General features: G+C 39.9%; 1 long non-coding RNA gene across 1 annotated transcript; it reads left to right on the top strand.

Annotated features, from left to right (window-relative positions):
• The first annotated feature begins 1144 nt into the window (after positions 1-1144).
• Positions 1145-16906, top strand: LOC110676179. Its single transcript, XR_002500136.1, has 3 exons — positions 1145-1580; positions 15896-16050; positions 16120-16906. It is a non-coding gene; the product is annotated as an uncharacterized LOC110676179 (long non-coding RNA).
• The last annotated feature ends 2744 nt before the right edge of the window (positions 16907-19650 follow it).

Raw genomic sequence — 19650 nt, 5'->3', positions numbered from 1 at the left:
GTCGAAGTTCAATGGAATAAGCCAAATTAGGGTTCTTTCGAGTTTACCCAACATTGAGTTGTTTTAACCCACTAGGAAGACTTCGAAAGCTAGCGCTGGGTAGATTTTTTTTGCACTGAGTTGTTTTTTTTTCGCTATTGTCAAACGAAAACTACCTAATGATAGTTATATGTTAGTTAACCCAAGTTTGGTTTATCGCACGGAAAAGACGAATTGAGTCAAAAAAATGTCAAAGTTGGGATGATTTGTGGCTCCGTATGGGTAGCTGTCAGTTTGAAATGTTGAATATAGAGATCGGGAAGGTAAATATTCGATCTAAAATTTGGAGTATTTTAAGGTTATTTCATTAGATTACACGGGAACAAATCCATTCTCAAAATCTGGAATCTGAGTCATGATTTTGGGAATAAAGTGTGTTTTTATGTTATGAAAATACACCATGAAATATATTCACGAAATCATGAATTATATCTTCGTAACACGCACCGTGCGTTACGATATTTTCCGTTGACAGCAAATCATGACTATGATTCCTAGAATCATGAATAATCGAACTTGGAATCATGAACTGAATTCCGGAAAACGAAATTATTATTCATGAATACGGGTGCAAATCGTTTATGATTCCATGGCTTTTTTTGTAGGCCATGAATAAAAATCATGTAAATTGGTATCCTATAAGCCATTTTATGAGACGTTTCGAATCATATGGTTTCCATTTGTTTACCAGATTTGAAAGTTTCTGGCGGGCCGATTTATTTACGTTTCTTCTAGCGCTACATTTGAAAGGAGCATATTCATCAATGGCGCTGGTGGCAATGAAACAAAGTTTTTGATTTTCGCATGTATAATTTAAATCAGTGGGCAGGGAAGATATTTTTCATCTACGTTACCTGTAATTCATGTAAACCGGGTAGAAACATGCGCTGAAACAGACGGGGACGTCATCGCCAACAAAAATGTGACCAGCGCCATTCAGATATCATGCTAGTTTTTTGGACAACAACAATGAGCGGCCCTTCAGAAAACGTCACTAGGTCTCGTAAAATGGCTTATTCATGATTCTGGATGGAAAGTTTCAGCTGTCAGTTTGCGCGAGTGTCAAAACTCAGAAGTCGTCATTGTTGTTTACTCGTAGTGCCCCGAGCAAGATTCCCGTTTCCCTCTTCAGGCGAAGTGGTGTTTTCGATGGAAAAAACGGTATGGTGACGGAAAACAAAGAATACAAAGAGTCACCTCCATCAAGCAGCACGGTGGCAGCAACCCCCTGTTCAAATATCGTCAAAGTTCGTGGCAAGTGTTGGCAGTAGTGCACCGGATGAGGAACCACCACCTCCAGGAACAGAAGATACGGCATCGGTCCAAACGACGTCGCTGAATACCCTGGGGTCACCAACAGTGATGCCATTGACGATGAACATGAAGAGGGGGAATCGAAAGCGACGACGATGAAGAGGAAGGACGGTTGGAGTACGAGGACATTAGTTCCAGAGAAAAGACCAACATTGAAGCCATGGATGATGAGTTGGGAAAGATCCATCAGATTACCGGTGCCAGCAGCGATGACCAGGGACATTGCGGTAATGTATTTGTAATGTGTGGAACAGACTGTCGACTTGCTGGTGTTGTTGAGTCGATCCCTGGAAAAGATGGTCAAAACAGTATTTGGTATTTAACAGGGTTGTTAACGTTAATCAACGATTAACGCCGTTTCGCTAATTCGTTAACGTTAACCAGTAACGATTAACGAAGCTTGCGTTGATTCGTTCGAAAATCGATTTAACGATAACGTTAACGTACAGCGTTGATTTAACGTCAACGACTTCGTTATTTTTAACGTTAACGACGATTTTGATGTCTAAAAAAATTAATAACTTTTGTCATGTGATGTATTTAAAAATAAGTAACTCTGAAACTTGACATGTCCTTGAAAGACAAATATGCGTGATCTTATTGCAGTTTTTCTGGAATGTTAACTGACTTCCTCTTTGTGGGCTCCACAGTCTTGCAAGAAAGAAAATCTGTTCCACGGCCATTGCCAGTTTTGATTTAAAAGAAAACTTTTGTCTGTCATGTTAAGTTATAGCAACTTGTATTTGAAAATGGGAGATCGGGGTCATCCTGGGGTGGTCACTCAGAAACATTTTATTTTTTTTGCTGGGTAGAAAAAAGGATGCCGTGTACTTCATGGAGGCAAAGGAAGCCGCTCTCTGGCAACGATTTTGGCCCATTGCTGTGGGGGCTGGAACGATGAGAGTATAGAGCTTAGTGACATTTGAACACACGAAAAATGTATACCCGGATTGTGGGTGTTTTCCGATACAGAGTGCATATTGTTTACCTCTAAGGTTCACAACTACATCTACACTAGAGCACCCATACCATTGGGCGTGATAACCACTATACAATATATTGCTTGGAAAATCTTTGTAATTAATGAAAGTTCTTCCAAGCAAAGTTTCTGACGAGGCTTTGTTGGGAGCCAAATCATTGCTCTGCACAGTGAACTTCGATTTTTTAATCGATTTTCCTTGGATACGGGATATCAGCATAGAAACGAGTTGTTTATTGATGCTTCGAAACATTCTCTAGAAACCTGTACGGAACATAAGATCAACGCTTTGGTTAGCGCTGATCGTTGACGTTGATTCAACGCAAACTCGTTAACGTTGACGCTAACAACCATGAAAATCAAAGCAACGGCGTTGCGTTGATCCAGATCAAAATCAACGTTAGCGGCGTTTGTCGTTGATTAACGTTAACAACCCTGGTATTTAAGTCTTTGTTCGTATAACACTGCGGAACATTTTTTATTTTCGTCTCAAGCACTAAAATACCGCTATCTTCCTAATTTAGGGTTGCCGTTTTCAAAAATATCACGTCTGTTTTTTTGAGATAAGGCACCGTGGAGTAAGTGGATGCAGAAAAATCAATAGCTAACTTCATTGTTATGTACAGCTAACCTGAATAATGTAATCCAAACTTTTTTTTTTCTGTGGGAAGCAAATGAAATTTCACATTTTTTAATTGTTTCGAACAACATTAATATCACCACCGACGCAGAAAATTTTCAAACCGGTTCTAACTGACAAAACTGACAGATGCGCGTAACGCCCAGAGTGTTTATGATTATTATTCATGGAACGGTTCGTTTTTGTTCATGATATTTTGTATTTTCATCATGATATCATGAATTTGATTCATGGTTTCATGAGATATTTTGTTTTTCTTTTCATGATTTTTTATTCATGATAACGGGAACAGATTTTTTTCCGTGTAAGAGTGAGGAGTGCATTGTATTTGTAATTTGGAATCTGAATTAGGTGAGACGAGACTTATTAATATGTGATGAGTTTGATGACGAAAAGGTAAATCTCTACTGTTAGAGGAAGCAATAAAGTCGCTGTTGAACCGATCGAGAATGTAAATAAAGGCAAGTAAAAACTATTGATGTAAGTAGACTGTAATATAAATAACCTGAAAAGAAGTGTATAGACAAATTCAATTGCTTGCGTAATAGTGCAATGATGACAATATTTTAAGTGTTTGCTGTGAAAACTGTCACAACATTGCTTTTGTTTGCTGTAAGAAAGCAGATATAAACAAAATTGGTATTAGAAGCACTTTTTTGTAGACCTTAATTGCTATAGATGTTTGATTGCTTATATTTCGTTGAATAAAATAGTTTCAAGCTGAAGCATTAAGAAAATTAAGCACTGCTTTTGAAAGTTGATTTATGCTAGGGTGAATAGAAAAAGAATAGCATGATTTCTATTACCTACTTTTTGAAAACATGGTACTTGATCAAAATGTTATAAACATTATAAACATAAAACAACATAAGGGCTACATCACATTAATATTTAAAACACTTTCATGATATGCACAAAACCATGTCCCGTGAGCCGCAGTTTGGGAATCTCTGCCATAAAAGAACAGACAATTATTTAAAAAATATTTGTATTTTCGAAAAAATACAATGACATTTATTATAAAAGTTTGCTCATACTTCACACCCAACGCGCCATTCTGTTAACAATATCACCACAACATCACTTTCGAATACAGTCTAAGATATTCCTAATCATAAAATTGCTTGTGGGTTCGACTCAATATCTCTGAGACCGTTATAAATGTTGCAGACTACTTTCCGAAACACTCCTTAAGTAGATATCAACTTTTGAACTTTGCGAGCATGGCTTTATTCTTCGGTGAACATTTATCAAACTACGAAGACACCCGGTTGATTGAGAAATTAGCATCGGAAGGTACCGAAGCGTATCGGTGTGCCAGAGGTTACCAACAAACCGACAAACCGACCAACCGCCCAACCAACTGCCTAGTTGGGCTCTGTGGTGATGGTCATAATGCGCTGTGCCATATTTCAATGGCATCCGAGTAACTGTTAGGTCGTATCGTATCACGTGATTGCTGAAACGAGGATTCCGAACGGCCCCACTGCTGCTGCTACCAGAACGTGATCGGGATCCTGGGAGAAGGGGAAATTTATTGCTCTTCAAATGAAAGCGAACCACCACCTGACAGGAAATGCCAACTTTAGGGAAGTTATATTTTAGAATATTTATGGAGTCAACATTGATGAGGTGGCGACTTCATCGTTTTCCTTCGAGGAGGTTGACTTTCGATTGTGGTTTCGGGCATCGTGATTGATTCGTCTTCTAGATTAATGGCGTTTGCGATAATTAAATCATGCTTAAAATTTGCGTATTAACATTGGATTTAGGATAATCATTGAGTGGTTCATATTAAAAGGGGGTCATTAAGACGTATTGTGCAACGGGGTATGGGTTCAATTCTCGTCCCAGTCGAAGTAAAATATTCGTCGAACGAATTTTTTTTTTTCATAAGTCTCCTGGATACGTGTGTCCATTGTGATAATTAGTTTATAGTTTTTGGCTGAAGACAGTGTAAATCAAATTATTAAAAATTAAAGTTATCAAAAAGCACGGCAAAGCTCTTCACTTTTAGAGTAGCTTAATTTTTCTAAATTCTAAATAATTTCTAAAAATTTCAAAATGATTGCTACGTCTGAGATTATCAAATTAAAATTTGCCGGGCACGTTATTTTTGAGGGCCGCTAGCTAATTCAGCGACTGTTCCTCCCCAAATTCAATGAGAGATGAATTCAAAAGTTCAATGACTGTTTAAGGCTATCCACTTGATCTTGGCTTCAAGATTCTTATTTAATTTTCGTAATAATTCTATCCACTTAAAACTGTTAGAATGATTTTCATACCTTTTACTTTCATTGTCATTCGTGAATACGATTGTTAAGATTATTTATTACTGTAAGCTGCTTATTTGATAAGTGTTTAGGATGAATGATTTTTTAAGAAGAAAAACAGATCAACTGTACAACTTAATATACTTCCACTGATTTAACCGTACTCCATTTGACTTGTTACGTGAATTCAATTTTTCCCCCAAGGTTTCATCTCCTCTGGGAGGAAAGCAAAACTCCCACTCCACCAACGATGATTGGTCAATTCTTCGGAAACACATAAACCACACACGCTCATGCTCCATCCACAACCGGCTTGTCAGTAGTGCTGAACTGTTTGTGGCTTCCAGAGTTATTCATGGTTTCAATAGGGACAGACAAACGTCAGCCAAATTACCGCCCGTAATGGGTGTGAAATGGTATTTCGTGCAGATTAGCAGCAGGCAGAACCGTAGAGCGAACTGCCCAAGCCGTAGCCGTCGTAGACTTAATTAATCAAAAACACCAAGGCGTCCCCGAAGACGGATTGTCTATCTGCCTTTGGGGACCAGCATAGCCAGACCACGGCTTCCTGGGAATGAAGGTTGTTGGTGTCGACTAAGTGTTGGGCCGTGCTGTGAAACAGAAGCTCGGAAGCTTGGTAATAAATGCTTATCAATCTTGTGCTGTTTTTTTTGCGGAATAGTTCCGCACATGATTGATGTAACGAAAGCGGTGATGACAGTTTCTTGGAAGTAGGCTCCACAAGGAAAATGACGTATTGTAATATTATATTCACATGGATGCAAGTAATAATAAAGGTCAACCGAATGATAACTTAAGTTATTCAAAGCGATTCAGGGTTTTAATAACTGTTAGAGAATTACACTCTTGATTTTTTCGTTTACGAAATGTTCTTGCTTGAGAAACTTTAATTATGTTATAATTACTTATTTTATTTATAATTACTCTACCTTAATTTTATAACTAGATCAGAAGTTCGTAATCAGTTCGTAAACGAGGTAATGAAGCTCGTAAAACAAGATTTTGACTTTTTAAGACGGTTTATTAGAAATTCATCTCTAAACAATAAAATATATTAAGTCCATTATTGATATTTGTGGATCTTAATGAAACTAACATGTAAGGAAGTTCCAATTGTTCCTTGGTATTTAGGCTTTATACGTACGCAAATGGAGATCGTTGGCAAAATCATTTGTTTCGTAAAGTTTCAAGCTTGGGTATCTTAAATAGTTCAACAGGTGTCCTAGTTCATCCAGCAGCGTAATAAATTACACACTTTCAACCAACTCATGTAATTATCAACCTTTTGGTGAATATCATTACGGCATAATATCATATTCATACTAGTAATCGAATTATTTTATTGAACTATGCGAATGTTCTTGATTATCAATAGATTCCACAGTGCAGAGGCATTAAGATCTCCAAAGGAAAGTAGTTGTTTGTGGATAATGTTTGCTCCGACATAGAGTCTCAACCAACCATATAAGCAAACGGAGTATTGGATTGAGTTGTACGGCATTTTTGGTTTTCCAAAGCTTTAACTCAGCAGAATATTGTATTATTTTGTACGGATGCTGCGATCCTCCAAATACTCCATGTCCTCCAAGTCCTACTAGCATAAGCAGTTACATATTGATGGTTTTTAAGTGTGGTATAGGTATGAACATATTCTACAATCGTTGATGAAAATCAATTCAAACAAGAAAAATCTCCTCTGGATTTATGCTATAGTCATCTAAGTCCTCAAAAGCTGATAAATCAAGCTGTCTCTGTAGTTTTGTTTGTTGCTAGTATTAATTAGAAATAGTTTTATAAGTTTTCTAATTATGCCTTTTCTTATGAATGTTGCCAGTTAACTTGGAAAAGTTCAGCCCACTACCAGAAAGCTTATCAATGAACTTTTTGAAGTGGGGAAGAGTGGAGAGCATATTGAACAATATCAAGAAAACAGATTATTCATGTTGATGATGAATTGGATTCACATGAATCCATGACTTTCAAAAAGATATAAGGAGACTCAAAATCGATTTGGATCAAATACAAGAATATCATCTTTTTGTTGTCCGTTTCAGTGTCTGCATATTTCAATATACAGTCAACAACGCCGACCCTCAGTATGACACTGCATGTCAACCTCTGATATCAGAATTTCAACACGGATTCGTCAAAAAGCGTTCAACTACGACAAATCTCATGACGTTCACAAACTTTCTCTCGACCGAAATCGAAAATAAGCACCAGGTAGACGCCATCTACTTCGACTTTTCCAAAGCATTTGATAAAGTCCCGCATGATCTCGCTATTGCAAAGCATAGACACCTAGGTTTTCCAAATTGGATAGCTCTATGGTTGCAGTCCTATTTAACGCAGCGTAAGGCGTTCGTCAGTATCAACGGCACGCGTTCTCGCGTTATCTCAATCACGTCGGGCGTGCAGCAGGGTAGCGATGTTAGGACCATTCTTTTCATCAACGCTACCCGCTGTCCAAGTGCCTTCGTTTGTTTAATAGTGTTAGTGCTTTGTTCGATTTTAATGTGTCTAAGTATGTTTTTAAGAATAGGATTAAGGATTTAGATTAAGAAACAGTCTGTGGGATTTCAATAATTCGAGACAGTGACAAATGAATAATAATAAATAATAAATAATAATGATCCGTCATCGCCGATTTCTTCTTTGTGAGAATGTTTTTTTGACAATATGCACGAATATGGTGGAGCGTGCATTCAGTTTTCAATTACTTTTTTACACTGATTCTCATTAACCTACTGACATTCGGTGGCAGCAAATTCAATTTCGCTTGTGAAAAAAGTCATTTGCATCAAAATACCCCACAAAAAAAAAAACGCGCAAATTGCAAAAGTTGTACTTTTTCTTCAAATACAAGCATGATTCATCAACTGGAGGCATCACATTGCCGTTTTCTTACACCAGTAGTATAAAATTAATTTGAAATTTCTTATGCTCAATTTTCAATGTAGGTGAAATTCAGTATGGAAATGACACCAACAGTGGGTGAAACTGAATGTATGCGTGTGTTTCAACCACTCTCTTTCTCGTCACATTCGCCCTCAAAGTCAGATTGGCTTCGTGCCAGCGGAGTTTATTTCTGTTCGTTTTCGCACTGATTGGGACTCATTCGGATGAATTTTTACGACATTGGTCCGATTATTCAAGAATGTATGTAGTGTGTCGCATTATTGTGAGTCTCACACCAAATATATCTTTAAGAAAAATATACACACTTCTTAAAAGTTCAAGGCATTTTCATTTTTATGTTGGATCACTTCGGTTTTGGGTGTATCTATTTATTGAATTGTAGATAATAGTTAAGAGATCCAGCTAGGAATTCAGGTATGAAAACAGTAATGGGCAAAATCGTGGATAAAGTAGCAAAAAGTAGTAGGTATTTTAAAAGAGCATTCTCTTCAATTTCGAAATATGTATGGTTTGTTATTTTGGAAATCGAAAATCTATATGAATAAAAATGAAGCGCTGTTTGTATGTCACAAAGTGGCTAGATAACGGATGAACGGATTGATCAAAGTTTTTCACTGTTGCACGCGATTAGGGATGCGACGTGATCGTGCGAGGAAAAAGGTTAGGAAAGTATCTGGAATAATCGGGAAAACTGGAGAATACTAATGTGTTATTTTGTATGGGGGATTACATGATATTTTACAACAGCCTATCATTAGTAATGTAATTTATATTTCGAAAGTTCTCCGTGGTTTTCATTCCACAGGATCCTTACAAGAAATTTGTATATGCCGTGGAGATGGCTTTCTGAGGTGGAAGGAGTTTGCAAGGGGTATTTTAAAGGTTTACAAAGGTTTGCTAAAGGATCCCAGGCAAACCTGAGGGATTTACAGAGTTTTTTTTGACAGTGGTTCCTAAGTGGTTTCCAGAGGCTACCAAAGTCCTTCAAGGGATTTCAAGAAGTACCTAAGAAGTTTCCAGGGCGTATCAATAGTTACCTCTGGGGATTCTAAAGTGTCCAGAAAAATTTTCAGAGGTTTCCAAGAAGATTTCTTGTGGATCCTAATGATTTTCATGGAAATTCGGAGAGCTTTCCAGGGGTTACCGAAAGGCTCTTAGCAGTTTCCTGCGTCTTCAAACGAGGTTTTCAAGTTTTTTTTTATGTCCTAAAACACATTCAGGTATCAGAAGGCCGGCTCCAAAGGCACGTTCCCCACCAGTTGGGAGATTTGTGCCATCGCCATATTTGAGCCTATTTTATCATCTACCCGATGGGAGAGGAAAGGGAAGGGAAAGATGGGAGGAAATAGGAGTGGGGTCCCTTGAAGAGGGAAGATCGCATAAGCGAAATGAGAGCATGTAGCTCCATACCACAATGGGTTCGAACAGCGCCCTAAAAAGGGCACTGCAAAACGCATGAGCGTAAAGAGAGCCTATAGCTCATTACCACAGCGGGTTAAGAATAACAGGATGTCTTGAAGATTCAGGCTTCTGTATTCAGTTTCACTTAATAAGTGTTTACCAAGTAATTGGAATCGCATTTGCGCAAAAACTGGACAGTTACATATCAGGTGATACGAAGTCCCATAATCGGAGTCACAACTATCACACACAAATGAGTCAGCACGCTGAATATTTGCCATGTGATAGTTGAGTCGGCAGTGGCCTGTCAACGCTCTGACCAAGAGACTGCAATTCTGCTTTGACAGATTTGTTAAGTACTTCGCCACCTTTGGAGATGGCTCAGTAATATACAATTTTGTTTGACGACACGACTCCAAACTATTCCAATATTGCTTGTGCTGAGTTGCCGCCCAAGAGTTTATCTGAAGCTTCACCCAGCACTTCGAAATTGGAATAGCCGGCTCAGGGCCAATGAAGTCATGCGATGCTCCATCGCGAGCTAGCTCATCAGCCAATTCATATCCAGCGATGGAAGAATGGCCAGGTACCCATACAAGGTTTACAGAGTTGACTGAATTCAGTTCCTCAATTTGAGTTCGACATGCGATAACAAGCTTCGACCTTGAGTTGGCCGAAGCGAGAGCTTTTATAGCAGCCTGACTATCTGAACAGAAGTATATGACTTTACCCATTACGCGCTGTTGAAGTGCTGATTGCACTCCACACATAAGAGCAAATATTTCCGCCTGAAAAACGGTGCAGTTTCTACCAAGTGAGTAAAACTGATTCAGCCTTAGCTCACGAGAATATACTCCTGCACCAGCTCTACCTTCAAGAAGGAAGCCATCAGTGTAACATACTATATTGTTTGATATACTTCTTTCCAAATAGCCAGACGTCCACTCTTCCCGTGAAGGGAATTGTGTGGTAAATGTCCTGTAAGGAAAGTTACAAGCAATTGTGAGATCACTTGGAGCAAGGACAATTTTGTCCCAATTTACCAAAAGTGGAAACAACGAAGTGTGTGTAGATCTACGATTCACTGGATTTTTTTCCAGTAGATCCAGTACCCATAAACGGTAAGAGCAAGAAAGTGCTTCTTGTTTAAGATATATGTGTAGTGGCGCAACGTCGAAAAGGGCCTCGAGCGCTGCTGTGGGAGTTGTAGAGAACGCACCAGACATCGCCATCAAGCACATCCTTTGGAGATGGCCCAATTTTGATTGGATTGTTCTCACTTCGCCCTTTTGCTACCACACAAGACATCCATATGCCAATATTGGTCGAACAACTGTTGTGTAAATCCATTTGATATATTTGGGTTTGAGGCCCCAAGTTTTACCAAAGGTTCGCCGGCATTGACCGAAGGCCATACAAGCTTTTTTGACTCTGAAATCAATGTGAGCTGTCCATAAAAGTTTGGAATCTAGAATGACTCCGACATACTTTACTTGATCAGTCACATTAATCTCAGTGCCAAAAAGACGTAAAGGTCGAATTCCATCGCGGTTTCGTCTTTCCGTAAAAATAACAATAGATGTTTTATTCGGGTTAACCGAAAGGCGACACCAACTCTCGACTACCTGAAGAGCACTTTGCATCAGGTCGAATAAGGTGCTTATGCACATACCAACTATCAGAGCTAGATAGTCGTCGGCAAATCCATAAGTTGGAAAACCGCAATTATTGAGTTGCCTCAATAGCGTATCTGCTACGAGATTCCACAAAAGTGGTGACAAGACTCCCCCTTGGGGGCATCCGCAAACACTCAATTTTCGAATCGCTGCTTGACGCAATGTCGAGAAGAGATGTCGGTTTTTGAGCATTTGATGAATCCAATTGGTAATCATTGTAGGTAGCCCATGATTTCGTGCGGCTTGACAGTGGTTCCTAAGTGGTTTCCAGAGGCTACCAAAGTCCTTCAAGGGATTTCAAGAAGTACCTAAGAAGTTTCCAGGGCGTATCAATAGTTACCTCTGGGGATTCTAAAGTGTCCAGAAAAATTTTCAGAGGTTTCCAAGAAGATTTCTTGTGGATCCTAATGATTTTCATGGAAATTCGGAGAGCTTTCCAGGGGTTACCGAAAGGCTCTTAGCAGTTTCCTGCGTCTTCAAACGAGGTTTTCAAGTTTTTTTTAAGTCCTAAAACACATTACAGTGCGTTCGAAAATTCTTATGCGTTTTCAGATTTCTTCAAGATAATCCTAGTGGCTTCCAGCTCAATATTAGATTTTCTATTGACAATACTCTACTACATCTCTTCGAAGATAGTGATCTTACGATCAATCAATGATTCCCCGACTTTCTTCAAAATTCGCTATTCGATGGCAATCGATGTTACGGCTATGACCCGATCGGAAATCGGAAGGTTCAGTTGGTGCGTCAATTCTGATCCACATGGCAGCAATCCTCTTCAAATCTCGTTAGCCTTCGAGGCTCCCGTCACAACCAGGTGTCCCCGCTGGCTGTATGATTAGGTAGATTGGACTGTTTATAATAACAGCGTCAGTGCATCACTCGGCTCACTCCACCCGAATAACATGACAGAATTCACTGCCGTTCTCACGCAAGCGGCTGCCGTTTCGATACCGCATCAAGCCTGGTCGAAAAGCTCTTCGTTGGTGGTCTCCAGAGATCGAAAAAGTGATCAAGTCACGTAGAAAGGCTCTTCGCGCCGTGAAGGGAATGGCACCTACTGGCATCATCCAAACCGAGTTGTAATCGTTGATCGGTATCACATCGAACGCAACACTTGGCGGGAAGCCATACGAGACGCCAAACGAGCCTGTTGACCGAGTCTTCGTTACCCAAACCGGTGCGACTGCCAACGACATAAGCAGTTTCACTGTACCCGAGGATAATGTGCAGCTTGCCATTAATCAACCTTTCTCATTTAGGCAGTTGCAGTATGCTTTGAGTCGAAGTAGTGCGAAATTCGCAGACCTTGAAGGCTTATCCTACTTGAGCTGATAAATCAACTGTGGACTGTGTCGTAACGAATTTATAATTTTCAACAAAAATCCGCCAAAACTCAAAAACCGCTGGCTCAGAACAAATTCCTATACCTTGCTTCTACAAAAACCAATACGTCTAATCGCGTGAACAATTACCAACAGAATGATCTTTTCAGATGCATCGTGGGGACTCAAAACCTACATGCTTGTCCACCGCTTCATTTTCTCAGATTCTATGTCTGCCTGTTCGGTTCTACGTCGTTTTAATTTCTTTCCGAGATGGAGTGGTAACAAATATCATGCTCTCCTTTTCTGGCACACTTCGATGGTCGCATGCCTTACGTTTGTGTGCACGTTGTGTCGGTTCTAATCCGAAGTACCGAACGCGCCTATCTTTCCCATTCTAATCGGTACGCCGAACTTTCCATTTCCACCGAAAACAACCCGATTCACACGAGAATAAGCCGATCAATCACGTTTTACGTGGTTCATATTTTTGGCTCATTTGGTTCATTTTAATTTTTCGTAAATTATGGCATGTTTTGAATTCATGACAGACACGCTGAACATTTTCTAATCAAGTGTCCTAATAACGATTTTTTTAAATTATATCTTATGTAAGCTTCATCTACTACAGACTGATGATTGCTACCCGCCGGAATGGCAAGATAGTTTCGTTGTCCCAATCACGAAACCCGACAATCAAGCTCGAGAAACAACAAACTATCGTACAATTGCACTCATCTGATGCCTTTTTAAGATAGTAGATCGAAAGGAAAAACGGTCGGCTTACGCAGCATCTCCAGCAACGCGCCTTCCGGCCCTGTTACCGTACTTATACCTACTTTGCGGCCCTCGGTAAGGCTCTGCAGTAGACAAAATCTTTGGATCACCATACCCAAATTGTTTCATTGGATATCTCAAAAGCTTTGGACGCCACTCGTCCTGCAAAAAAGCTGAGGTTTCATCAGCCACGTTTTGCGCTTCGTAAAAAACTTTCTCACCAATCGTACCTTCAGCGTTGTCATTGAAAACACCAAATCCGATTCATTCAGAGAAGAGAACGGCGTTTACGCGGATGACATCGTAATTGTATTATCTGGACCTACAATCGCGGCTAAATGAAGGAAAGGCCAAGTTGCCGTTACCAGAGTAACCAAGTGGTCGTCCGCCGTTGGCTTCTAAAAGTGTCCGATGGCATATATGCTTATCCGGGAACATGGTTAGTGGGCCTCAGATCTACGTCAACAATCAAGCCATCCCCGTCCGTAAAACGGCAAGAATCCTCGGTGTCACCATCGACCGAGGCCAGACCTTCAAGCCCCACTATGAAGAAGTCAAATGTATTGAGATCCTTATCGAGACCTCATCACAGCAACAACCAGAATGTCCGATTCCGTGTATCCGCTGTCATCAGTCGCCTGCTGTACGGATTGGAAATCACGTATGGCTGTGAACAATCTCACTGACGCACTATCTCCGATCTACAACTGATATATTCGAATTGTCTCGGTGCTTCTCCCTTCCACACCTTCCATTTTACTTCTTCTTCATCATGGCCCTCTGCACGAAAGCAGCCGCCATCGCAGAGAGAACCGCGGGAAACCGCAGAACTCGCTTCATGGACGACGCAGATCACCTGCTATAGAACGCCACTGGCTTGCATCTCCCACCAATTGCCAAAACACACTGGTGTGATGAATGAGACTGGTACAGCTCAAATCTTAAATTTGATGATAGAATAAAACAAAAAGCTTGAGGTCTATGTCACGGGTAACATAATTGAGATAGAAAATCCGCAACTTCCCAGCCTTTGATGACATCAGATGTACATATAGGATTTCAGGTAGCATCCGAGAAGCCCTGCAGAACGACCCCTCTTCAACGGCGGCGCTTATCTCGTTCATAAAGGACGCCGATTATACTTTAAGATATAGAGATAGCATCTTTGAAAAAATTACGTGATCGTAACCCACTATCTGTTGTAGTCGCGTGATATGAATTTTTTTAGTAGTTTTAAAATTGTCAGATTTTTTGTCCGCTCTGAACGCTTTAGTCACATAAGAAACGGGTAGGGAAAGTGTACCATTTATGGCTATAGAGAAATTTAAACATATGTGTTTTCTCGAAAACTTTCACATTTTGATTTTTTTTTAATGTTTCACAGACACAGAATGATTAAAAATTCGGAGATCATCAAATTATCCCGTATGGCGAAATAGGGAACCATTATGTCCATAACAAGTACACCTACCCTATATATTGTGCGTCTTGCTCATTGTTGTTTTAATTCGTACCAATTAAAAAACTCTGTGTAACAACTCTGAGCTCTTAGGTTAAGTTACAACACTTTTTTAGTTTTCTTCTAGGCTTCAGGATTGTTCCGTTTTTTTGAATTTATTATTGTTAATTTCAACGGTTGATACTGTACAAACTGCATAATTCCTTGCCCACACTAGCAGATCATGTCGATTTCGAACTACTGTTCTTAGAAGTTCTCGGATGACTTTGAACTGATGTTATATTCATCAAGATACGCAGTTTGAATTTTGTTTAGTATGTTTGTACTTAAAAATTCTTCAGTAGATAATAAATTATTCCCTTAGATATAAATAATTATACTACATGGAGTTTACGGATGACTCAGATTGTCTACGAATAATATTAACCTTCAAAGTTGACCTAGATTTCATAAAGCTCATTTCCTTGAACTACTATGAACATATGCTGCATCAATAATCTGCCGAAATGTCATAAGTGACCTGTATGACTTGTAAAGACTTTTATCCCAGGAAGTTTTTGGATAACTTCGAAAAATTTTCTTATATTATCCAAGAATATAAAAAGATATGTAGATCTGTACACTTTATTTCGAAGTACTATCGTGTTATACCTGGCATATTTAGGTATTTTTATCGGTTAAATAATTAAATATGTCTAAAAATAAATTTCAAAGAAAACAATTAAAATATCAAAACATTATCACCGCAAAAATTATCATTCCATGATCATGAATGTTCATCGGATCGTTTTAACTCAATTTATGGACCTCATAGAAATATTACGAAAATTGAATTAGCGTTGAACAGACTTCAAAAAACGAGGTTTTAGTACATCTATAGACAATTTAAACTCTTCCAGTCAACCAGATGAGTGTGCTGTATTTTCATACCTCTCGTCTTCAATGATTACGCTTTTATCAGAATATGCAAACATATTTGGATTCAATCCCATTCCATCCATGCGTGAATGTTTACTTCTCATCTGCATAACTAATGAATCCTTTCTTCGCCATTCTCCATTTTTATTTCCAGGTGAGTGCTGTTATCAAACATCATCCTCATAACCGACAGTAGTGCAGCAAAGGATAAACAGTTTCCTGTCCCGAACGGGTCTTCAGCGTGGAAAACATGAGATATGCACTCGGGGTAATTTATCACGGTCATGATCCTGCTCACTCTCCTCAACCGTAAGATTTGTACACTGTTTCACAGACTAGTTTGTATCTATCTTGTTGTTTCCACATCTGGCAACGCAGGAACATTGTTGAGCAATCATGCATAATTCACCTACAGTATCAGAAAGCCGTGACAATTTGAAATACCTCGCAACAACGCAAAGGACGACCCAGATTTTATAGCATTGAACAGAAATAGTTACTTGCCAACATGCACGTAGAGATGTACATTAGTTAGAGTGCAACCAAACATGCCTGGGGGATGAGTCAAAGATTTTCGATGTTCCCGCATGGACGATACCGGCAGGGAGCCATAAATTATTAATATGACAAAAACAGCGACTTGAGATATACGGAGAGTTAGATAACTTTGCCTCATCCACGCCTCATTGCTGTTCATTTATTTGCGATGGGCAACCGACCGATGACAACAACGGCCATGTCACCACGGCTGCTACTTTGGTACGTGGCAGGCCAAAGTCGGAAAATGTCACCCCACTAATCGACGGAATAGACGTAGAGAAGCTGCGATGGGACTACCGCCGTCTTGTGTTGGTCAAGTGAGCGAAACATCAACATTTGTTGTCGGTTGTCTTTGGCATCGCATCCCCTGACCCTGAGAGACTGTGCGAGTGAACATTTAGGCATATTCCTAATTGAGAGTACCAGTTTGAAGGACCAGATGATGATACACTGAGATTGCAGATCCATTTGCCAGTTTGTGGTCTTTTTGAGGTCGCAAAACGTTAGTTTGTGATGGCTTTTCTGTATGATGAACAGTGCCGATAGGCGGGTTGTGAACCAGCTGCATGTTACTGATTTCGACGTTACATAGAAACAACTGAAGATTCCGTCTCGAAGATATTACGCTGACTATAACTTTTCATATGGATTCTATGTGTTTGTCAACCTTATTCGTATGATTGAATTGAAGCAAATTATTCCATGGTTACATTTTGATACTCCTTCAGTAATTAAATCTGATCTTCGATTATCACAAACATAGTTTCATGACTTTTTCGACAGTCTTGTATGCCCAGTCAGCCGGTCAACCGACCAGCCTACCTTAATTATGGCCAAATTCTTCGCTTTGTTGACCTCTGCAACCGATAGCGGAACGGCGATGGAAAGCGGAACGGGTTAGCCAGCATGAATCACAACATCTTGACTGAGCGGTCAACGAACGAAAGTGAACCAATATTCAATCATCAAGCATGTTATAGTTCATGCTGGCAAAACGGTTCCGCTTTCTGTTACCGTTCCGCTATCATTGCGTTTGGGTTTACCGGGACCTCAACTGCATCGGAGATCTCATCCAGATGTTGAATTAGTGAGTAGAAATGGGCAAAAAGAATCGAAGTTTTTCAAAAGATCCGAGTCACTTAAAAGAACGAGTGATCCGTGGGTCTTTTTTAAAGCCCAAGTAAAAATGGAGCAAATGTCAAAACTGAAAAAGCAGTTTTCTTCTTTCAAACTGACAAATCATATATAATAAAAACATATAGCTGTTTTGTTTGGCAAATAAAAGAGCTGTGCCTTTTTATTTTCTAAGATTTGTCGGTTTGAAAGAAGAAAACTGTTTTAAAGTTTTGTCATTTGCTCAATTTTTACTTAGGCCTTAACGAGTGTCGTTTCATTTGATCAGCACGGATCAGACAAAACTGATCCGAAAAAAGCGAACCGATTATTTCACTTTACCTTTACGTGCCTTGTTTTACACGCCACGGTACATATACAAAGATAGTTTGCTGCAGATCCGCACTCTTTATGCTATTAAGGCTGTAGTACAACTCGCGTAGGTCGCTTGATGTCCTCCATGGTGGGTTTGAAGATGGTAGTACTATAGTGAAGACATGTGACTGCGGAATGACTGCTGGGCTCTGGCGGCGTAATCCTCGATGGAATAGCACCGGCATTCAGCTACTCTTATAATTCCTTCCTTGTCGATGAATGGGCGTAGAAGTTTCAACAGAGATTTAGGCGAAACTTGGAAGGTTTTCTTCAAGGATGTGATTTCCTCAGAGAAGACTTCGTACTGTACTAACCGAGTGAGAGCCATCTTAGCAGCCTTGATCTCTGGTGCAGTGAGAAATACTGCACTTTTCCGTTGGAATGTTCACCAGCAGTTGTCAAAAAACCGTAAAAATAAGGCGACTATTCTGATGAGAGGAAGTAGCGTAGATCGGAGAGAAAAAATGGAGTTCGGCTCCACTGCTACGATGTTTGGTTGAACGACGATTCGGTATTCCAAATCCGTATCATCAGGAATTGGTTCCACGTTTACTGACAACCAGCTAGAGGGCACTTGCTTCAGAAAATAAGGTTCTCATTTCCAGATGTCATTTTTCAGGAATTTTGCGAAAAATCAACTCAGCATGGTTCTTCTTACCCGTCACAAGTTGCAATTCAGCCCATTCAGCGCAAGGGCTTTGGTTACGGTCTGATAAAGGTGTGAAGCTTCTCGAGCGGCACATAATTCCAATCTTGGAATAGTCATTCTTTAAAGTGGCGTCACTCGAGATTTCACGGATAGAAGTTCGATTCGGACGATGCCATGGTGGTCCACAGAGCAAGCTCCATATGCCACCTCCGAAGCGTTGGCAAAACTGTCGACGTTGACGTAATCCACAACAAATGCGAATCTAGAGATGCTGAATTCTGCTAGCTAGGACTGGTATTGGCGCATCGCAACCAGTTTTCAGTACTATCTGCTGCATCATGATTTTTGAGGTTACCACGACTGGAGATATCAATCCAAAAGGATCGAATAGCTTTGTTATTGCAGATACTATTAAACTCTTGGTCCATTCATTTTGCTCGTCATCAATGTTGAATAGGAACAGCGATTCCGTATTGGAAATCCTCTTCCAGGTGGTTCTCCAGTTTTCGGTTCCTGTCCAGAACTGCCGCCCTTGAATCGCCAAACATCCGGATGAAATTTGAATTTTTCGGCAACTGGACTATGTTTCGTCCATCATCTGCTCTGGAATGCGTCCACTTGAAATTCTCTTCGCACTTGAGTCTGACATGACTTAGTGTCTATTTCACCCTCTGCCTTGACACATTTTGCCTTGACTTTTTCGTAGTCCTACGTTGCAGTTAAGGTGAAAATGAATCGAAGCCAAATTTGAAATTTTCAAGAGCACGGATCTGGAGAACCAAACATCCGTTTAAACTGAAACCTAATTGATTGGTCACTAGCTGGTGTTTTCAAGTACTTGCTGATTCAGTTGGGTCTTAATAAACTCGATTACGACATCGAGTTGCTCAGCAGTCACCTACAGATTTGGGAGGTACTTCCTATTGCGATTCATGGTCCCATTACTCGTGGGCCATCAATCATCGCTTCCATTTGGAACGTACTCAAAGGCCTTCCACACCTTTTACGGCTTGTGCCATTAGCTCACTCGCTCTTTCAGGCAAGTGTCATCCGACCCTACTAAGCGAGTAGAATGTCGTCGCTGTCAGCCTCAACGTACACGCTAAAGAAAAGTTACACTAAAAGGTATAAAAATAAAGACCAACACATTTTCTAAATTACTTTTTTTTGTCCCCGAGGATGCAGAGCTACATGGGCACTTTCATGATTCACTTTGGCATGAGGGGTTTTAT

This window comes from Aedes aegypti, chromosome 2 (genome assembly GCF_002204515.2).
Source record: "Aedes aegypti strain LVP_AGWG chromosome 2, AaegL5.0 Primary Assembly, whole genome shotgun sequence".
Taxonomy (NCBI): Eukaryota; Metazoa; Arthropoda; class Insecta; order Diptera; family Culicidae; genus Aedes; species Aedes aegypti.
This window is presented reverse-complemented; position numbering and strand designations above follow the sequence as displayed.